Source organism: Pelodiscus sinensis, chromosome 1 (assembly GCF_049634645.1).
Source record: "Pelodiscus sinensis isolate JC-2024 chromosome 1, ASM4963464v1, whole genome shotgun sequence".
Classification (NCBI taxonomy): Eukaryota; Metazoa; Chordata; order Testudines; family Trionychidae; genus Pelodiscus; species Pelodiscus sinensis.
The window spans coordinates 207,036,932-207,060,481 of record NC_134711.1 but is presented as its reverse complement, the minus strand read 5'-3'; the positions used below and the strand labels follow the sequence as shown (position 1 = coordinate 207,060,481).

At 43.2% G+C, this 23,550-nt stretch overlaps 1 protein-coding gene across 3 annotated transcripts in view; it reads right to left on the bottom strand.

Moving 5' to 3' along the window:
• SMPX (small muscle protein X-linked) overlaps nucleotides 1–23,550 on the bottom strand; it is a 64,932-nt gene that overhangs the window by 5,152 nt on the left and 36,230 nt on the right. The window contains exon 5 of one of the 3 annotated variants that reach the window (XM_006128754.4): nucleotides 7,714–8,673. The exons of the other annotated variants lie outside the window; for them this stretch is intronic. The gene's annotated coding sequence lies outside the window, so the exon portion shown is untranslated. Of the gene's footprint in view, nucleotides 1–7,713; nucleotides 8,674–23,550 lie in introns of those variants that run through there. 3 annotated transcript variants of the gene reach the window in all.

Sequence of the window (23,550 nt, the reverse complement as noted above, 5' to 3'; positions counted from 1 at the left end):
AAAAACAATGCCAAAGTTTTAAAAGTCTGCTTGATGGATTCCTAGTACACAAACCTTCCTTCCAACCTGAGTAATTACATTCTGCCTACATATTCTCTCCCTGCAGTTTCAGTTCCCTGCTATGTGACTGTTCCTGCATGCAAAAAGGAATGCTTTTCAGTGCATGCTTTTCAGTCACAGGTGCATGGAAATATTTCTAGTGACATACTGGCTCAAACCCTACCCTCAGCTATGTAAGCAGGGCTCTTCCTGACATTGGTGCAAGCCAGCCTGTGCACACTTAATAGCATAATTTGGCCCTTAATTTGTAAGGTATTTTGTGATCCTTCAAATTGAAAGATGCATCTAGACATTTAAACTACTATCTGATAATCCTGGGTTTATTGGTTAATTCAAATGACTATAGGCAACCTCCACCCGCTTTGCTGACTCCGTATCAGGGGCAGCAAGGGGGAGGGAGGCAGGAGAAGGTACCCATGGGGAACCAGGTTTTATGTCTGCTCCCTGTGCATGCTGGATCCCATGGAGCTGCCTCCCACTTCCCATGCTGCCTCTCACAGAGGCAGCAGTGCTGGAGGCAGGCAGAAGCCAGTGCTTAAAAGCTGGCTCCCCATGAGCACCTGATCCTGCGGAGTCGCCTGCCCCCCACAGATGCACACTCTGCTGCTTCTGTATCAGAGGCAGCAGCAGGGGATGTGGGTAGGTGGGATGCCAGAGAAGCCTCTGTCCACAGGAAGCTGGGCCCCCTGCAGACAGGGGCTGCTGCTGCACAGCAGTCTCTGTCCGCTGTGGGCCCAGACTCACCATAGACAGACCAGACCAGCTCTGCCTGGCACCCCACGGAGTGGCAGGGGGCTCCCTGGGAGTTGGGCTGGAAGTGCACTAGCTGTCATCCCCAGGGAATATTTAGTAACCATATAAGTGTTAAAAATTGTTGTAGATACACAATTACTAAAAAAACACAATATCTAACATCCCTGTTAAAAGATTGTTTTTCATATATAAAGACAAGCAACTTCTTTACTTGGAGTTCCTTCGATGAATGGGCTCGAGTCAGATTTTTAACATCACTGAAGTACAATTAACCTCTCAGTCAGTAATACTATATTTCCAGTAAGGAGTATTTCTATTGACAGCACAACTGCAAAGAAGCCGTTATGATGTCATTACAAGTCACAAAGCTCCTGCGTCTTCCATCTCCCCACCCTAATCTTCCCTAAATTCCCCCTTATACCAGTTTGAGCCTCTCCTATTTCTTTAGTTCTGCTTTATTGCATAAGAAGGTCAATACTGGTTTGGAAAATTAGTCCATCTAGCCCTGTTGTCTGATCTGGCCAAGGCCAGATGTTTCAAAGGGAATGAACAGAACAGGGTAATTTATTGAGCGATCTCTGCTTTTTTGTACATTCCCAACTTCTGGCAATCAGAGTTTTATGGACACCCAGATCATGGGAGTGTCCCCCAGTCATTGATAGATGTGGATCTAGCTCCCATGATCTTCTCATCCTTCTTTGAACTCAGTTATGCCTGTTGGCCTTCACAACATCTACTGGCAATGAATTCCACAGATTGAGGAATGCACACTGTGTGAGGAAGTATTCCCTTTTGTTACTTTTAAATCTCCTGCCTGTTAATTCCACTGGGTGACCTCTGTTTCTTGTAGAATGTGAAGGGGTAAATAATACTTCCTTATTCACTTCCTCCATACCATTTATGATTTTATAGGCCTTCATCATCTCCATTCATCTCTTTTCTAAGGTGAACATTCCCAGTGTTTTCAATCTCTCCTCACACAGAAGCTGTTCCATACCCCTTATCATTTCTATTGTCCTTCTTTCTACTTTTTCTAATTCTAATAAATCTTTTTGAGATGGGGTGATGAGATGGGGTGTACCGACCCTGCAGTGGGGCTGCAGGGGTTATGCCTGGCTACCTAGCTGAGAAGGCCCCGCCCCCACAACCCAGCTGGTCATGCTCCAGCTGGAGGCCAGCTATAAAGGCCTGTGGAGCAGCTCAGTCTGAGTGCTGATGAGAAAAGAGGTACCACAGGAACTCCTAAAAAAGCAGCACAGGTACACCCAGATGCCATCGCCAGACAGCAGGGAACCACAGCAGAAACTCCCAGGCTGGAGGAAAGATACTATGAGGGAGAGCTTGGTAGGAAGTAGCCCAGAGCAGGGAGTTGAACCCCGAGTGCTCAGCATGTTTCAGCAGGATTCCCCACCAAGCCACTCCATTGCTGACAGGGCGGGCCAGGGTCCCTGTACCCCTGCTGCAGAAACCTCACAAGGGCCTCTAACCTGCCCTATACTATTGATTCTGGCTGCCAGGCCACACTGCCCTGAGGCAAGGTACTACTGACTTTGAATGGTAGGATGCATGCAGGGTCAAGCTCCAAATGAGAGGCCTCAGAGGCTTTATGCCACCTCCAGAGGGGAATAGGCAGGCTCGCCCCGGAACAGGTAAGCAGAACTGCATGTAGTACTTGAAGTGTGATTGTACCATGAATTTATATAGTGGCATGCTGATATTTTCTGCCTTCTTGTCTCTCCCTTTCCTAATGTTTCCTAACGTTCTGTTAGCTTTTTGACTGCCATGATACATTGCAGATAGTTCTCCATAAACATCTGCTCAATAACTCCAAGATCTATTTCTTGAGTGGCAGCAGCTAATCTAGAGCCAGTCTCCAGGTATGTATATCATTGTATATTCTTGAAACTATTTACTCTTATGTGTGTATAAGAACATAAGAATTGCCAGACTGAGTCAAACCAAAAGTCCATCTAGCTCAGTATCCTCTCTTCTGACAGTGGTCAATGTCAGATGACCCAGAGGGAATGAATAGAAATGGTAGCCATCAGTTGATCCTCCCCATCACTCATTCCCAGCTTCAGACTTACAGAGGCGAGGGAGACCATTCCTGCTTCTCCTGGCTACTAGCCATTGGGGGACTTTTTCTAGCTCTTTTCTGAGTCTTGTTCAAGTCCTGGCCTTCAGAACATCCTCTTGCAAGGAGATCCACAGTTTGACTGTGTGTTGTTTGAAGAAATACTTCCTTTTATTTGTTTTAAACCTGCTAACTATTAATTTCATTTGGTGACCCCTCGTTCTTGTGTTATGGGAACAAGTAAATAAATTTTCTTTTTTTTACTTTCTCACTAGTCATGATTTTATAGACTTCTACCATACCACCCCTTAGCTGAGTTGATACTTATGGGCGTTTGTAAGGTAAAACTAAATACTATGTACAGTATTAATATGCTACTGATGTCCAAATGGTTTGACTCAGTCACTTGCTCAGGTTCTTCATGTACTCCCAGGACCTTTCCGATATAATAAGTCTGCCCCTTGCTTATACAGTGCAAGCATTATAACCTGAGTGAATTTGTCTAATCATCCAACACTGTTCACAGCTCCTAAAGGGCTGTGGTCATCTTCCCCCATAGAATGGGGGAACCATCCTTGGCCCACATAAAGGTAACACAGTAAGATCTCCCAAAGATATTGCATGCGATTGCCATATTTGTTATAATTACTGTACTCTCCAGTGCGCTCCAGCACTGTAGAATTGCTACTAATTGCCAAATGAATTTCCTTGCTTACCCTGACCCTTCTTTTAGCTCTCTGTGGTATACCAATCTGCTCTGAACTCTCTCTGTGCTGCTCCAATTTGCTGCCTCTCAGGTCCCAAATGCAGTCTATTTTTAGAATATAAACTCCTACAGAGATCAATGGGAGCATTTGAGCTCAAAAAATAGGATGCAAGATGGTACATTAATAGTTTTCATACTTACACTCCCCTGTTTATTCTTTCAGATGCTGTAGCTTTTCTACCAGTATCTCTTGTGCCACTCACACTATCTCCCACTTTTTCAGCTGACTGTTCTGATCATTTTAAAATAAAGCACTGGGATTTAAACACATGCTGAAGTGCTTAAATGCTGTTCTAATTAGGAATGAATGTAAGCATGTACTAAAATGCCTTCCTGAATCATGAGCTTCATGGCCCTTCCTACCTCCCCCAAATCCCCTACTTTTCCATTCTAAAATTCATAAGATTCTTGGCAGCCCAATCCTGCTCCCCATGAAGGTAACAGGGCATTTCCCTTCAATTTCAATGGGAGTAAGAGTGAGAACTGGGTTTTTCTTTTTCTTCTCTTGTATCAAAACTCCAACTGAAGTGTTTGAAAATAGGAAATGATCTCATCTGAGTAACTCTGAACATTGATGTTAACTTACAAAAGACACTAGAATAACAGTCATGACTTGCAAACACTCAGGAGATTTATTTTTCAAACATAAGAAAGAAAGATTTATTTTTTTTTCCTGTATCTCTCCCTCCCCACTTCTCTTCCAAAATACTAGAAAACACCGACTGACTGACTGACTGACTGACTGACTGGCAGTGGATTAAAAATTACATTCTAAAATGCAGCAGCAATGATTCCAAACTGTCATGATCTACTGCTATTTCACTAAACTGTGAGTGACTAAACTATGTGAGAGAAGGATTATTTTTTAAGAAAAGTAAATACATTTCTGTTTGGCTGAAATTTTGATGTCATATTTCAGGATATCATGGGAGGAAATGGCCAAGTTTAATGCTAAAAATCCTTGCTAATGTTAGACAGGGGAGCATCATAATATATAAGTGTGTATGTCTGACCCATGTATGTTGTTGAAGGCTGTATCATAATGCATATATATTAGAGGGCTGAATTAAAGTTGCATGATCAGTCTTTATCCATGCTCCTCCTTACTTTTGAGGGCTTGACTCTGCAACTTTAATGATGCAACTTTTTACATGTGCTATTGTCTTTGCAAAAGAGGTGCATATTATTAACACCTCTATGAATATGTGCTTAATAGAAAACAAGCAATTGTGCTGCAAGCCCAAAGATTCAGTACATGCCTCCCACGCAATAAGCTTCCAAACTGGAGACCACATGATGTTTACTTCTCACCAGGACCCATTTATAGACATGTTACTCATCACTGCCGCAGTTGCACATGCATCGATAAAAAGAAGAAAAATTACTGCATCTCCTTATACAGTTTGGAATAAAGATTAATCCTTCTCTTTAGCATTATAGTTTGAGTATTTGCCCCTCCTACACTGTATAATCCCTTATACACTATAGTCAATAGAGAGTATCCAGCATATTTCCCATGTGCTATATACTAACAACATGCAAATTCAGCACACTATTAAATAAAAATCATTGCAATTATTTAAAAAGTAAATGGGCAAAGAAAAGGATACACATTTTAAAAGTAGAGAAAGGCAGCAAATTGCAAGGAGAAGGTTTCCTTTAGAAATGCCAGTACCCACAGAAAAGAATTTTATCCCCGGAGTTTATAAATTATAGCACAGCACTAGAAGCAAATAAGCATCCTGGGAATGAAAGATATTAAATTCAGTAAAGTAAGAAGGGGACAGAGTTCATGAACTTTCATAAGTCTGAGGCAGAATTGGTATGATATTCCAAACAGACAGAACTAAAGAAGAAAAACATACAGAGGACAAAAAAATTCAGGGCCATATCCTTAGCTGGCAATGTACTCGAGGGAATTGGTGCAGCGAAAGAAAAAAATAGGTAATCCATTAGATAATCCTAGTTTTGCCATTTAGCAGGGAAGAGATTTACCCTTCCTGAGAAGGTAACTTGAAGGTTTAGGGGATCTGTTTTAAATTAGTTGGTTTAATTAGTTGCCTTATTATGCTTCCCTTATTTCCTTTCAACTGGCACCATCCGTTGAGATCACCTTCTCCTTTGCATCCGTTTTAATATTTATATCATATGTGGGATATTTGGACTGTCAGGTGGAATAGACTGTAGAAAGTCACGTGCTCCAGCCATACGTATTAGCACTGAGAACAGGATTAGAGGGAGAGATTTTTTTTTCTCTAATAACCATGTTTATGTTGGGTGAGGATTAGGGTTACCAAAAGGAAATTGGCTCTCTTACCCTTCATTAACTGAAATTCATAGACATAAATAAATAAATAATGTTTTTCAAAAATAATTTTCATGGATTATTTCAACTTTTTTTGTTCATTTTGAGGCACAATGTTCCCACCCCTATGTTCATTTGTCTACAAAATATGTAAACAAAAATTTATTTTTCTCCACAAAAAAATTAATTCTTGAAACCTTGTTTGTTGAGAATAACATTTTAACCATCTTTATTATTAAACTACTTTAACATCTCTTTACTTGCTTTCCTTCCTGTTATTGTTCAAGGTAAACTGCATCTCCATGTAGAGATGACAACAGTGGAAATGAAGGTAATTTTTTACTTTTTGCAGTTTTGTAGGAAGTGCACAAGGAAGCACCAAGAGAGGTTGTGAAGCACAATATCTAGCAAACAGAAACAGCCCTTCAGATTGTTAGGCAAAGGATGACATACAACCATTACACCTGACACACAGCTCCCATTATTTCTCGTTAGGATATCAGTGCTGTTAAGTCTGCTGGCACATTTTTTGCCAGGCTACTGTTTGCCCCAATGCTGAATTAACAATTGTTCCTGCAGAAAGGTAACAATTTAGAATAGTGGCTGCTGAGGGGTATTTCAGACCAATAAGTGAAGGGTAGATTTCAAAGCAATTGCTAAATGTGGCACTGTGTTGACCCTATTGTCCAGCATAACATTTTAAGTGATAATAAAGAGAGAACAGATAATGGTATATGTTTGCATCTGTTTGGAGGACTCTGTGTTAAAATGCAGTATTATTAGTCTCTGAATGGTTGCTAGGCTACCCTTCTATATATTTGGAGGCACAGCAGTTGATCTGTGCATGCAATTTATGTGGACATTAATCAGTAAGTGCAAGGAAATAAATGAACACATGAGAAGTGAAAATTTTACTCGGGGTAGGGTGGTGTATGTGTCTTAAATCAATTTTTAAATCAATTGAAATAACACAATGGCAATTTTTTCAGATTAAAAATCTTTTAACTTTCAGAATGTAAATGGCCCTGATATGATATGATTATGTAAGCCCTGATAATAATTCGGTAGAAGCCAGTTCTCCAAGGAGCTTAAGCAATTAAATGTATTTCTTATTCAGCTACATTGGCATGTGTGATCTCCTGTCACCAAATCAGTCATGTGACAATGATAAAGAAATATAGTTTTGAAGAAACTACCCCTATGCCCTCAGAGTCTCTCTTTGCATAGCAAGGCTTTGCTGTAAAAAGTCTTTACCAAGAATGAATATTCAACAGCGGATTGTCCAGATGAGCCATTAGCTTCATTCTTCCTGCAGCTGTGTCCGCTTTCTGCTCTTCAGGAGAATTTCATGCAGCCCGCTCAGTTTGTTTATCACATCCCAAGGGCTGTGGGGGGTTAGAACACTTCTCACCAGGGTCTGGAACCAGGGCTATGTCTAGACTGGCCCCTAATTCCGGAAAAGTCATCCCTGCGGGATTTAAATAAACATGTCCGCCGCTTTTTTTCCGGCTTGGGGAAAAGCTGGAAAAAAGCGTCTAGACTGGCGCGATCCTCCAGAATAAAGCCTGCTTTCAAGTAGGAATAAGAGATCCTCCGGAAAAGGGCTTTATTCCGGAGGATCGTGCCAGTCTAGATGCTTTTTTCCGGCTTTTCCCCCAGCCGGAAAAAAAGCGGCGGACATGTTTATTTAAATCCCGCGGGGGATATTTAAATCCCCCGCGGATTTCCCTATTCTGACTTACCTGCTTTGCATGACTTTTCCGGAATTAGGGGCCAGTCTAGACGTAGCCCAGCAGAACATGTGGTCTAGTTCTTCTATGCACAATACCTTGAGCAGTCAATTTTGTAGGCTATTGGGGTACAGCTATATTCAATGCCAACAGCTGTTGTTGCTACCCATATTTTACCTGGTCCATTCTTAGCAGTATTAGATCTCCTCATTGAGGTTTCAATAAAATGGATTCTGATAGTTAAAGAATAAAAATTGAATTCTCTTAGATTTGGCATGTCGCCACTCTGTCACCTTTGAGCAAGAATATTAAAGGCAAAGGATTTTTTTATCTTTAAGATTGATAATATTGCAACATATTTTGAGGACTTTCTGTGTATATTTTCCAGTGTATTGTCCTTACATGGCCGTGAAACTAATATGAATGCCACAACTAATCAGACCAGCTATGGGAAATTCTCATTACTTGTAATTTCTAATTGCAGAGGCATAGCTGTATTAGTCTGTACCTGCAACAACAAGGAGGAGATTGTCTGGTTTGACCAATATACATGGCAGAGAGACATTTCTGGCACTTGATGGCATATATCACATTAGTAGATGTGCAGGTGGATGAGCCACTAACATTGGGGTGTTGTCACTTTTATACATATCTGGACAGAGTTGGTAAGGAAGTTTGTTGCAGGACTAGGTTCTTAGGTGGGTGTTTCTGTGGTGATGTGTGGCTGCTTGAAAGAATTTGCTTCAGGTTAGTGGGTTGTCTGAAGGTGAGGACTGGCCTGTTTCCCAAGGCCTATAAGAGTGAGGGATCATTTTCTAGGACAGGTTGTAGATTGTCTATGATGCATTGGAGAGGGCAGTAGGTGATGACCAGTGGTGTTCTATTATTTTCTTTGTACAAGCGACATCATCACAGGACCTAATCACGTAAATCCCACCATCAGCAATGCCCCTTTGTCATGTACGTTGGCCAAACTGGACAGTCTCTGCACCAAAGAATAAATGGACACAAATCAGACATCAAGAAAGGTAACATACAAAAACCTGTAGGGGAACATTTAACCTCCCTGGAAATACAGTAATGGATTTAAAAGTAGCCATCCTTCTGCAAAAGAACTTCAGAACTCAGTTACAAAGGGAAACAAAGATTTAAACTGGTTAACGTGCTACAAAGGCAACTTCCACTCTCTTGATAGTCTCTCTCCCCATCAGCTGCAGTGAATGAGCCAGGTCCATCCTGACTTGATTAGCCTCATTAACAGTTAATAAGTAACTTATTTATTTTGCTGGGCTTATATATACACCCCTGCCTCTGTAATTTCCACTCCAGTTCATCTGCTGAAGTGGGCTTTACCTGTGAAAGTTTATGCCCTAATAAATTTGTTAGTCTCTAAGGCCTAGTCTACACTAGGACCTTAGTCCTAAATGACCCTTCCCCCAGGACAAATTTGTACATGATGCATCCACACTACTAAGTCTGTTATTCTGAAATAAGGGACCGCAGAATTTGAATTCTGTATTCCTGCTTTTCATAAGGAGTAATGCTATTTCCAAACTTGTAAGTCTGAAATAACGTTTAGTGTGGATGCTTCAGTGCTGCTAATTAAAACTAATTGGCATCTGGGAAGCCTCTCGCAGCTCCCCAAAGTGCTTACTGGGACTCTGAGTCCAAGGAAGTGCATCCACATTAGTGGATCCTGCCTCAGACTACATTTGATTCTTCCCCATTGTGAGGACATGGAACTTTGAATTTGTAAAATCGGGTGCCCAGAAGTCCAACTTAGTAAATTTGAAATGATCTCCTAGTGTTGACATGACCCATGATGCTACAGAACTCCTCGTTGTTTTTGTAAGTCATAGATTGAACATAAGATTCCTGAGGTAGCCATGTCCTGCAAGTTTGGATATAGTTTAGAGCTGTATTCTTGCTTGTGGCCCTTTGAATCAGTTCTATTTTTTATGGTGAAACAGGTAGCCCATTCCAAATTCCACAGAGATGTGCTTCAGTAAAAGCAGAGCTAGCAGAAAAGTTTCAAATTTGTCTAATAAAAAGACTATCTTAAAAAACTTTTAAAACAATAATGAAAATGGCTACTTTTTTAATTCTCTCTCATCCAGAGTTTCTGGGGCTTGTGGTTCGTCCCAAGCCTAGAGCTATCAATACCATGCAAATGCTTTCTGGACTTCTTGCAAGCCCACATAGCCACCTCAAAACCTCAGCTTTTGGCATCCGTTGAAATGGCTGCAGACTTAGAAACATCAAAACATGCCAGTACTGGGGGTGGAAGCAACAGATTATTTATATCCTCCAAAGTACAGCCTGTGCTTTATTTCACATCCACAGAGAGTCTGTTTTAAGTAGTTCATAAAGAACTTGGACTTCTCAGGACAGACTAGGTATAATTTTCTCCAAACTAGAAATCATATAGAGGAGCTACATCAGTTCTGGGATATTTTTAGATAGCAACACTTCAGCTACAGCTCTGACTCTTCCTGGAGCTGCCCTCAACTCCCACTTCACCAGTTACGTGCCCTAAGATCCGTAGTTCGATTTCCTGTAGCATGCTTTTCTCTATTTCATTCTTGGGCAGCACCCTTAATTGCTTTCACAACTTATTTCATTTTTGTATTATGTTTTCCCTCTGACTTTCCATCAGCTCAAATGTCTTCTGTGTAAACAGGCCTGTGGAATCCTACTTAATTTCCTTTGGAAGGTTTCTGGGGAAATCTGCGATGTTGAGTGAGAAGAAAGGAAAACAATATTTTCCAAATACACAATCAAAGTTGTCATCTACACACTGTCAGGATGGAGTGGAGCCTGCCTAGACTCACTAGTTGCATCTACTGAAGAGACAACTGTTGCACAAGTTAACCTGGATTGTACAGCAGCACTGCTAGAAGGCAAATATCTTTCTATCCGTGTTTCACTTTTTAGGTCTATGCAGATATGCACGGATAACAAGCACCACATGGGAACAAGGAGAGGGACTGAAACACCTTGTCTCAGTTCAGTGATGCACTTTTACCTTGTACTCATCCATCCTACCCTGCCTTTGCTTTGGGAAGCTGTGGGACGGACACTGTGGGCTGTACTGAATGCATAGAACATAGCCCCTTTAACAGGACCTAAAAGTGATATTTCCAGTCAGAGTAATAGGCACAAATAGACAAATGGACACCTGAAAATAGAAGTGATTCAAAGAAATTAAGAAGTCACAAGACACTGTAGTTAATTAAGACATTTCCAAGGACAGAATAGCTCTAGCTTGTCATTACCCATAGGTAGTGTCATAGCCACCTGATACACAATAGGTAGCAATGCTGCAACTAGCTGGCCAGGCTTCTGTATCAGATATAGACTGGCCACAAAGCTTCCTTCTTAGAGAAATATACCCCAGACGTGTTCACTATACGAGCCTTGAACACTCTCTGTCAAGTATGACTAAGGTTAGCTTTAAAAAGGTCTGCTGCATGCAGCGCCACCTTGTGGCTGACTCATAGAATAGAATTTAGTATTTCTTTACCGTTAGCATTTCAGATAAACCGAGATAAATCTTGTACAGGCAATAGAAGCTCAGGATTGTTGTTGCAGCTGCAGTAAGGAAGTAAAGGGGGGAGTGGGGCAGTACAACACACTAATTGCCTCCTGAAATGTGTGGTACCTCCTTAGATGTTTGACACATTATCAAATCCCATGGACTTCAGTGAGAATCAAGAAGTGATTGTGTAGGATCAGACCTTTGGTGAAAATCAGCCACTGGAAAGGAGCCAACAGCTTAGGGGCACTCTTGGAACAGAGTAATATTGACATCACTCAGTATTAAAGGAAATTCAGTGCATTTTTTTTTACATTTTTAAAAATCCTTGAGTAAGATTTTTCAGAAGTGACGAGTGACAAGTCACCCAAGGTTTATGTGTCCTTCCTGAAATGTCCAATTTTCAGAAATTGCTGAGTACCGCCTGATGACAGTCAAGCCCCTTTAAAGGTGTCTCAAGTAGGGCATCCAGTTAGCTAAGTATCACTAGATACTTTTGTGATAGATATGTAGCCGTGTTAGTCTGGTGTAGCTGAAACAAAATACAGGACTATGTAGCACTTTAAAAACTAACAAGATGATTTATTAGATGATGAGCTTTCGTGGGCCAGACCACAGACCATGGTTGTGACAATTTTCTTCCACTATTTGATCTGAGGAAGTGGGTCTGGCCCACGAAAGCTCATCATCTAATAAACCATCTTTTTAGTCTTTAAAGTGCTACATAATCCTGTATTTAGTTTTAGATACTTTTGGAAATCTTATCCCCTATTCTCACAAAAGTCCCACTGAGAGAGTAAGCACTTCAGGATTTGGACTTGTTTTGCATAGAACATCAAGATTTGCATAGTGATAGAGATACAGCTGTGTTAGTCTGGTCTAGCTGAAACAAAAGAAAGAAAGTGCTACAAAGATTTGCATAGAGGAACAAGCTATGACTTGGTCAGGAATCACAGCCAGTGATCATCAGCAACTGTTCTCAAGAACAATAAACACCAGTGAGTGGATTGTATATAAAAAAGTTATAACCCTGTATATGTCATCCCCTTTAGCTGTTATGATTACAAAACAACAGGGTGAGAAAACACTGCAACAATCTTGAGGGGGCTATGAGCTATATGCCAACCTTATTCAGTCATGGCCTTGATGTTGCCTAATGATTAATGGCATTTCCAGCACAACAGGAAACACACAAATTATCTTTTTTTTTAAATGTGTAGTCCCCTTACTAAAGGTGCCTCTGCTTATTCTCTGGGAAGATCCTGTGTGCTGCAATCTAGCCCCAGAGACTACAATTCCCATGAGCCCTGGAGGAAACCAGGAAGGAAGTGACTTTTTGTTTGGGAGATCTGAGTTTCTGCCTGTGTGTGGAGGAAGACTCAGCAGTCTGTGGAATTGTCCCTCTGATTTGGAGCAGAAAGGGAGCCAGGCTGCTGTGGAGGAGTTTGATCCAATTCAGGAGCTGTTATGTTGCAGTTACAGACTGGGACAGTGAGCCTTTGGAACTGGGATCTAGCAAGCTGCTTCTGATTGCCCTAGAGGGGAGGCCCTTTGGCTGTACCTAGAAGCTATTCTGCATCCAGCACACAGAAGGAGACTGAGTAACTGGGCATCTTTGGGGAAATGCTGCCTGGGACAGACCTCAGAGATACAGACTAACTCTGGGTTCAAAGAGAGGCAGAGAGGCCAACCCGGTGAACCAGAGCTGCTGCCTAGCTTGGACCCCCATACACACTACCCACAGAGAATCTCCATTGCAGCTGCAGTTCTTCAAGCGCGCCCACTCAAGCAAGAGTCTGGGACTCTGAATCCAGGAGTGTGCACACTCTGGGGTGGGATGGATATTGGCAATGCAAATGGCAGATAGATAAGTTCCTTTTACTTCTGTGTACTTTGTTAATTGATGTTATTCACTGTTAATTAATTAAATCCTGTTTCTTTAAGGTAAGTAAAGGTCGTTCATTCTAATGCAATCTATTAAATGTATATTATTTATGATTTGTAATTGTTGTTCTGGAGTTAGATCCAGTTTATTGTTGGAATAAGTTTATTCCTGGAGGTTCCCAAGGCACACCAGTAAGTGTGTTACAGGGCCAGCCAGGTGGAGGCACCACCATTATATGTGCTTTATGAGCAAGGGACAGCAGCAAGGAGGTTGATAGGGATTCCCCAACTAAACATCACCACCACTGGGGTGCTCAGGATCTCCTTTTATGTTAAAACAATCAGGCGCCTCGGCACACCTGTGAGTGTGACCTGCTCCCAAGTAACCCAGGGAGGAAAAAGGGGGTTACAAATGAATCAAGGGTAAAAGTCTAGTCAACAAGTAAAATGGTTATTTAATGCAAATAATACTTAGCACCTGTATAGAGTCTTCAGTCAAAAGGTATCAACTTACTTTAAATATCCTAATAAAATACTCTTTTAGCATTATTTTTAGGTAGGTGATATATTTACCCAATGAAATGGAAATCCATTATTTTAAGTCATGCACAAAGCATTTTTGTCAATCTGAATGAAATATGTTAGAGGCTGAGGCATGAGATGGACTTAGCTTTCTGTTACTTTGGACAGAGCAGCTCTGGGGAAAGAAGGGTGAACCAGGGGCACTTGGGACTAAGTAATCCCCAGGCTGAGGCCCAGGGACAGGGTCTCGGAAAATACTAGGGCTGCAGAGGGGCAGCCAGGGTAGGAATGGCAACAGGTCCAACCACTTTTAACGAAGATGAGTGTCTCCTTCAGACTACAGTTTGCCCCTGAGGGGAGGGGCTAGATGAGGAATTGCAGTGAGTCACTGTGGCAAGTAGTGGCTTAGAGGTGATTAGATTCCCCAGAGAGGAAGACCCCAGAGCATGGGCACTGCCACGGGGCAGTAACCATGGTAAGGGGGACCATGGTCTAGGAGGGACGCAGGGCCTGAAGAGGTGGGGACAAAAAGGCAGGTAACAGTGGGTGAAATATTAGCCACAAGGGGGCTCTCTGGCTAATTTCCAATACTGGCGAGCAGGAGGGGCTGGAGTGGTGAGACCAACCCACTACATTTGCATTACCTCCACAGTTGATGAGAGGAATAGCAGCTCTCTCTCGGTTGAACAGCACATCACTGGGGCACATCACCACCTGATGATTCATTTCTACTCTAAGTCTAGATAAATATTACCTATATATACATCTCATAATTATTATAAGTCTTGAAAAGTTGGGGCTTTCTGTGGATATCTTCCATTTTACTCTGTATGGATAAATATCCTGCAAAATGTGTTCAGTGTATTGAGTTTGTCAAGTCTGAGATAAGATATGTTTGCAGTTAACAGGGGCGGGGGGCAGGGGATGCTCTACCAAGGACTCCATTTCAAAAATATGTCATCACAGATAATTTTACACTCACATGTATTGAAGGCTGAGGGAGAAAAAAATTTGTGATTGACAGGCTATTTATCAGGTAATGATATATGACAGACTATAGAGTGTCTTAATGCATACAAGCAAAGGGACACATACACCAGGTATCTAGAACTCATGACCCATGAGCCATCTACGTTCGGAGCATTTTCACAATCTAGACTAGAAGTTCTGGTAGACTGGAGGTGAGGGGCAGTCCCTAGGCCCTACCCCTTTCTGTCACTGCCCTGCCTTCTTCCCCCCATTCCACTCTGTTTGAGTACAGGCCTAAGTCATAAACTCCTTACTGCCTCTCCCTGAGGGCCTGAGCCCATAACTGTCTGTTATTCTTCCCTGATTACAAGCAAAAAACCCCAACTGATTGCCACTCTGCCCAGACTGCCAGCCAGAGCACAGGCTTTGTGTTGCTCAGCTGATTTCCTAACTGTGGGTGACATCTGGTGATGCAGTAAGGTGGAGTGGCCACTCAGGGTATGTCTACACGGCAGGGCTAAAGCTGCATTAAGCTACGCAACTTCAGTTACATCAATTGCATAGCTTAATTCAAAATAGCTTAATTTGGTTTTTGGCGCTGTCTACACAGCAGGAAGTCTAAGGAAGAGCACTCTTTCTTCGACTTCCCTTACTTCTTGTAAAATGAGGGTTGCCATGAGTCAAAGTAAGAAATCCTCCAGTTTGACATTATGTTAAAATAAAGACTTGTAATGTAGACGCACTCATTTATTATTTTGGAATAACTTCAGTTATTCTAAAATAATGCTGCTACGTAGACATACCCTCATCGATCCAAAGAGGGAGGACCAGTGCTAACCCACTACAGTCCCCAACTCAAATCAAGCCCCCTTGTGATAGGCATCGCTTATAAATATAACAAAAAGACAGTCCAGCCCCTCAGAGGACTTGTAATACTGGTATACAACTAGAGATAGCAAGTGAATAAACAGACAAATGAGAGGTCTCACTCAGGTGAAACAAATTTGCTGGGAATAAGAAGTTGTAGTGCCACAATGTCAGGTGCCCCGTTACTGATGCCTATCAATTAATGCTGCTTTTTTTTAACTGTTGCTAACTCACCCTGGGCCAAGTTTTTAAATGGACTTAAGAATATGAAGACTATGCATGTCTTTGGGTATGCACTAAGCCTGCTTTCTGACTCAGGTTTGAACACAAGTCCCTCTTCTATCTACATGCAAATCTGGAGGACTTGATTCAGCAAGCACTCAAGACCTGGGTCCTAGAACTCTGCTAGGGGGATGAGTCAGAGCCTAAGTTTCACTAAGGCTTTGTGTACACCACACTGGGCATCAATGCTGCAGGGATCAGTCCACCAGCCGTCAATTTATCGTGGTGGCTTAGATGTGATAAATCATTCTCCGAACACACTCCCATCAATGCCAGGTACTCCACCAAGACTAGAGGAGTAGCCAGTGTAGAAAGGAGAACAACCTCCACCGACCTTCTCACACACAAGACACTGTGGTGAGTATGTTGACTTCATCTATGTGATTTGCATAGCTGAAGTAAATCAATGGTGGGGGTTAGTGTAGACAAGGCCTGAGACTCAGACCCAAGCCTGTCTTTTGTGCAGTGTGGCTGCAGCTCAAGCCAGAACCCAAGTCAGAAAGTCTGCATAGTATAGTAGGGATGCATTAAGAGCAGTATTTTCCCTAGGAATTGAAAGGGGGGAAAGGTTGCATTTATGGATGGGGGGGTTGAAAATGACTAAATTGGCAACACTGTCTAGTTGACCACTGGGGTCTAGAAGAGTATGAGCGGGGAGGTGTAGGGAAATCTATGGTTGTGAGACCTGAGCCCAGTAATTGTAAACCTGTTTACTATACAGTGTGGCAGCTAAAGCATAGGCTTGGAACACTGATTCTATAAGCATGGGTCCCACCAATGTGAGAGTACAGTGCAGTGTAGTTCTTCCCATTGATATCTACTGGGATTTTTCAAAATGCCTAGGGCTGTGTCTACATTGGCAAGATTTTGTGCAAAAGCAAGCGCTTTTGCTCAAAATCTTGCCACCTGTCTACACTGGCCACGAGTACTTGCGCAAGAATACTGACGTTCTAATGTATGAAATCAGGGCTTCTTGTGCAAATACTCTGACGCTCCTGCTCAGGGATAAGCCCTCTTGCGTAACTGTTCTTGCGCAAGAGGCCAGTGTAGACGGGCAACGTTAATTTCTTGCGCAAGAAAGCCCGATGGCTAAAATGGCCATCAGAGCTTTCTTGTGCAAGAGAGCGTCTACACTGGCACAGATAAAGGCACATGCCAGTGTAGACTCTCTCTTGCGCAAACACTTTAACGCAAAAACTCTTGCATTAAAAGTATTAGTGCAAAATCATGCCTAGACGTAGACGTAGCCTAGTTGTCTAACTCCCAATGAAACCAGCAGGAGTTAGATACCTATGTGGTTTGAAAATGCCACTCAGTGCCTGCCTATAGCTTCAGGTGCCTACATAGCTTTACAAATCTGTTTCCCATCATATCCAACTGCATAAAGAGTTATTACCGTATTTTCCGGCGTATAAGGCGACTGGGCGTATAAGACGACCCCCTAATTTTCTAGTTAAAACATAGGTTTTCGCCTATACTCGCCGTATAAGACTACCCCCCCTTAAGAGGCCAACCGGCAGCGCCCCAGCTGCTCTGCCCCAGGGTCGTCCACAACAAAAGCCGCAGGGTCCCGCACTCCGTGTCCTCCGGGGCGAGAAAAGCCCCGTTCATACCTGCAAGTCGGGGACTGCCTGTATGTTTATACCCAGCGTATAAGATGACCCCTGATTTTTGGGGGATGGTTTTTAGTATAAAAAGTTGTCTTATATGCCGGAAAATACGGTAGTCATACAGCAGTATGTACTTGGCTATTCAGGTTACAGTTAGACTTTTCTGTAGCAGTTATTGCCCATCTTATTAGAAAAGCAACCACATATATCGACTATATTCAATATTAGGCTTTGGAATTCATTTTTCCAAACAGAATAATCATACAAATTGTATTATCTGGAATAGAAATTAATTTATAAAATTTAGTACTAAGAAAAATAATCTCTTGCTGCTTAAAGATATCCCAAAAGCACTGTAGGCATAAACAGTAGAAAAGAAACAGCAAGTGATTATTGAAAAAAATGATATCTGCATTTTATCATTTCACACTGTGGCAGAAGTGGTGGAACATATTGTGTATTTACATTACTATTGCAAAGGGGTGGAGGAAGGAACAGAAGCATTTCTCCGGTAGTCAGGGAAACCCACAAGGGCAAACTGAAAACAGCATGGAGTACTTTGTTCTGCTGTAATACTCAAATGAGGAAAGTAGCAATTTAATTTGTACAGACTTGTTCCTAGAAGGAGGCAGAGATGATAAGAAATGCCCACAGGTCGTTGTTAGTAAATACAACAAAACATTTCCTTGCCATTTAAAGTGTGAAAACTCAAACCAGACTGGATCTAAATGAGCTTTCCCTGTTTTGCTCTCTCCACCTTTGGTGATCATAAATGTTTTGGCTAGGAAGCCTATGAACTTTCTGGTGAATGGAGCTTTAGTGCCTCCTCCAGGTGCAAATGACTCCTGCAGTTTAAATCTAGTTCATTGCCTGAATTCAGCTTCAAAATTCAGAAAGCAGAACTAACATTTTCCTGGGTGTTTTAAAAGAGAAATCAGAAGGGTTATATGGATTTACCTCCACCATCTCTCCATACTGCATTCATTTGAAAACTAAATTGAAATGCGGTTTGCAATGAGAATTGTCGTTTCGTGTTCTGATAATTTCATTTTAGAAGTTGCACAGATCTAGAACTTAGCACTATATCTGGGCAGGTATATCTTTATTTTTAAGTGACAGCAAAGGAATTTAGCCCTGTTTGAGTTTCAGTCTTCCAGGAGCATAAATAAAGCTCTGACATTTTAACATTGCAGTAATCAAAACTATGTGGTCTGTAGACTATTCTGCCTTGTTAATAAAGAGGCCAATTCATCCCAGAAATCCCATTAATTGCATCTAAGAACTCTCTACAAAGAGCCTCTCTACCATATGTCACACTGTCTGGAGTGACTCACAGCTGTGGGTGCCTGCCTCAGGGCACATTGTCAGAAAATGGGCAGACACCTCAAACTGGTGATGTGTTCTATCAATGGAGCTCACCAAGCCAATAACAAAGGTGAACTGCATCAATATACCAATCTAGCCATGGATTTATGGACAGTCTCCTTGGGCTGTCCAGCCTATTTGCCACTCAGGCAGACTGGACCCTGTTGTGATAAAAGATCACTTAAATAAAAAAATCACATCACAACTGATTTCTCCCAGTCCCAGGAGACCAGTCATTCACCCCAAATCGATTGGTGCATCGGACCTTATACCAAAGACAACACCCGCAGCCAAAATTATAAAACATAAACTAAAGATTTATTAGCTAAGAAAAGGCACATAGAGTTATTGAGAGGTTAAAGAAGGTAAAATATATGCAGAGGTGTATTACAGCTTAACTCCAAATGGTGGCAGTGAGGTAATAAATTGCCAGTTGTCCAGAAGTTCTTTCAGTGTACCCAGATTCTCTCTTAGGATTTCCACTTTGTATCTGGTAACTTCCCTGTAAGAATCTAAACCAGAGATTGGCAGTCTAGGCTAATGAGTGGAGTAGCCCTCCATCATCTTAGTGGACCACAAGATTGTCCTAACAAAGATGGTCTCCCAAGAGAGGGTAGTTTTGCTAACCACACTTAGGGTATGTCTACACTACAAAGTTAGTTCGAACTAACGGACGTTAGCTCGAACAAACTTTCATAGGCGCTACACTAGCGCTCCGCTAGTTTGAATTTAATTCAAACTAGCGGAGCGCTTAGTTCGAACTAGGAAACCCTCATTTTACGAGGATTAAGCCTAGTTCGAACTAGTGGGAGGCTAACCCTCCCCAGGTTTCCCTGGTGGCCACTCTGGCCAACACCAGGGAAACTCGTCTGCCCCCCTCCTAGCCCCGGACCCCTTAAAGGGGCACGGGCTGGCTACGGTGCCCGTGCCAGGTGCAAGCCTGCCAGCACCCAGCCAGCAGACCCTGCACCTGGCACGGATCGAGTCACCCACCCGATGCCCCCCAGCCCTCCCCCTCTTCCCGGGACCAGGCTGGCGGCTCCCGGGAGCTTGCCTGGGACTGCAAGAGGCGGGCACCCGCCTGGGCTAGTGCGGACATCGTGGCCCTCGTCCACGACCTCAGCACTAGGCACAGGAAAGTGGCCAGCTAAGGCAGGAGAGCTGCCAGCCTGGCCACCCAGGAGCAGGTGTGCATGAAAATCAAGGTGGTCCACTGAGACCCTGAGCCCTGAGCTTATAATGGCCGTCCTGGGTCAGACCAAAGGTCCATCTAACCCAGTAGCCTGTCTGCCGACAGTGGCCAACCCTAGGGACCCTGGAGGGGATGGACTGAAGACAGTGACCAAGCCATTTGTCTCGTGCCATCCCTCTCCAGCCTTCCACAAACCTTGGGCAGGGACACCACTCCTACCCCCTGGCTAATACCACTCCATGGACCCAATCTCTATGACTTTATCTCACTTCCCTTTAAACTCTGTTCTAGTTCTAGCCTTCACAGACTCCTGCAGCAAGGAGTTCCACAGGTTGACTCTTTGCTTTGTGAAGAACAACTTTCTGTTACTAGTTTGAAGCCTGCTACCCATTCCTTTCCTTTGGTGTCCTCTAGTCCTTCTATTATGGGAACTAATGAAGAACTTTTCTTAATGCACCCTCTCCACCCAACTCCTGCTTTTAGAGACCTCTATCATATCCCCCCTCCGTCTCCTCTTTTCTAAGCTGAAAAGTCCCAGTCTCTTTAGCCTCTCTTCATATGGGACCTGTTCCCAACCCCTGATCATTTTAATTGCCCTCCCCTCTCCCACCCTCTCTCTTCCCCTCTCCCACCTCCTTTTCCCAGTCTCCCCCAGTTTTGTTCAATAAAGACAGATTCCATTTTTGAACACAATTGTCCTTTATTTTGTACATCAAGAAGAGGGGCTAGGGAAGGGTAAGTGGAAGGAGGTGAGGGAGGAATGGGGTACGCGCCCCCGATGGGGAGGACTGGGCTGGCTCTGCGGGCTTCTGGGGGTGGAAGCTCTCCTGCAGCCCCCCAATTGTCCCCTCTCCCCAGATGGCATCCTGCGGCAAGTGCAGCCGGTCTGATGGCCGAGTGCTGTGATGTGCCCAGTGTTGGTACTGAGGGCAATCCAAGCCAGGACTGCTTTGCAAGCGGGACACCCCTGAGAACTGTCTATCTGGGGTGGGGGTCGGGACCCTTTAAGCACAGCCCTCGGCTAGCCTGAGACAGCATCTCCACGCTCTAAGTCCTCCTCTGATGCCCTGCCGGCACTGCTTCCGGCCATCCTTAAGCCTGGTTCAGGGTCCACTTAATGTGGACATGATAGTTCGAATTAGCAAAACGCTAATTCGAACTAGTTTTTTAGTCTGGATCCGTTAGTTCGAATTAGCTTAGTTCGAATTAACGTTGTAGTGTAGACGTACCCTCACATACCTAGAATTTGCAGGCTGTGCTGATTGAAGCATAGCAGCACTTTGATTGGATGCAGAGGGAGCACACAGCTCAGCTCTCACAGTCAGTGTTGTGCACAATCAACATGCACCTCAATTCACGTGCCCGTGCTTTAATGCATGTCACTTTTGTAAAACTGGTAGGGAAAAAAACTAAGCGGTAGGAAACTAGCAGAATCTGGCAACTGTGTTCATGGGCCGTGGTAAACAAAATGTCTCACAGGCAGCATGCAGAACCCTGATGGGTTTCATGAGGCCCTGGGACCACCAGTTGCCCACCACTGGTCTAAACAGTCCAGAGATTCAGGATTTTTCCTGGAATCCAGCCTTAGTAGCTTCTTCTCACAGAAAAAAAGCTGACAGAGTCACTACCTACATGGGGATAGAAATGTAGCCGTGTTAGTCTGGGGTAGTTGAAGCAAAATGCAGGACAATGTAGCACTTTAAAGACTAACAAGATGGTTTATTAGATGATGAGCTTTCGTGGGCCAGACCCACTTCCTCAGATCAAATAGTGGAAGAAAGTAGTCACAACCATATATACCAAAGGATACAATTTAAAAAAAAAATGAACAAATATGAAAAGGACAAATCACATTGCAGAACAGAAGGAGGATGCGGGGGGGTGGGAAGGGGGAGGAAGGAAGGTAAGTGTCTGTGAATTGCTGATATTAAAGGTAGGGAGAGTGGGATGTTTGTGAGTTAATGGTATTACAGGTGATAATTGGGGAAACTGTCTTGATAATGGGTGAGAAAGTTCAAAGACTTGTTAAGTCCTTGTTGGTAAGTGTCGAATTTTAACATGAATGACAGTTCAGAGGATTCCCTTTCAAGTGCAGATGTAAAAGGTCTTTGTAGCAGAATGCAGGTGGCTAAGTCATTTAGAGAGTGTCCTTTCTGGTTAAAGTGGCAAGAAACTGTTTTCTCTTTGTGATCTTGTCTAATATCTGTTTTGTGGGCATTAATCCTTTGGCGAAGTGTCTGAGATGTTTGTCCAATGTACATAGCAGACGGACACTTTCGGCACATGATAGCGTAGATTATATTTCTGGATGCGCAGGAATATGTGTTCTTGATCTTATAACTCACTTGGTTAGGTCCAATAATGGTATCAGCAGAATGAATATGTGGACAAAGCTGGCAACGGGGTTTGTTGCAAGGGAAGGTACCAGGGTTGGTATTGGTGTGGTATGTCCTGTGGTGGTTGGTAAGAATCATCTTGAGGTTAGGTGGTTGTCTATAGGAGACTATGGGTCTGTCTCCCAGAGCCTCTTTGAGTATGGTATCCTGTTCCAATATAGGCTGTAGTTTCTTGATAATGTGTTGGACAGGTTTAAGTTGGGGGTTGTAGGTGATGACAAGTGGTGTTCTATTGTTGGTTTTCTTGGGTCTGTCTTGAAGTAGATGGTTTCTAGGTATTCGTCTGGCTCTTTCAATTTGCTTTTTTGTTTCTCTGGGTGGGTAGTTGAGATTTATAAATGCTTGGTAGAGATCCTGAAGCTTCTGGTCTCTGTCAGTGGGGTTAGAGCAGATGCGGTTGTATCGAAGGGCTTGGCTATAGACGATGGATCGTGTGGTGTGTTCTGGATGGGAGCTGGATGCATGTAGGTAACTGTATGAGTCAGTGGGTTTTCTGTAGAGAGTGGTGTCTAATTTTCCATTGTTGATTTGTACGGTGGTGTCCAGGAAGTGGATCTCTCGTGTAGAATGGTCCAGGCTGAGGTTGATGGTGGGGTGTAGGTTGTTGAAATCTCTGTGGAATATCTCCAGTGTTTCTTGGCCATGTGTCCAGATCATAAAGATGTCATCGATGTACCGTAGGTAGAGGAGGGGTGAAAGGGGACGGGAGTTGAGGAAACGTTGTTCTAGGTCAGCCATAAAGATGTTAGCATACTGTGGGGCCATGCGTGTACCCATGGCTGTGCCGCTGATCTGGAGGTATAAGTTGTTCTCAAACCGGAAATAATTGTGGGTGAGAACAAAGTTACATAGGTCTGCTATCAGGTTGGCAGTAGTGTCCTCTGGGATAGTGTTTCTAATTGCTTGTAATCCGTCTTCATGTGGGATGTTGGTATATAGAGCTTCTACATCCATGGTGGCAAGGATGGTATTATTGGGGAGGTTATCGATGTTTTGTAATTTCCTTAGGAAGTCAGTAGTGTCTCGGAGATAGCTGGGGGTATTGGTTACGAAGGGTTTGAGAAGAGTGTCTACATAGCTGGATAGACCAGTAGTGAGCGTGCCAATACCAGAGATGATGGGACGTCCGGGGTGCCCAGGTTTATGGATCTTGGGAAGTAGATAGAACAATCCTGGTCGGGGGTCAGAAGGTGATTCTGTGAGGATTTGTTCCCGAGTAGCTGTGGGGAGGCTTTTAAGG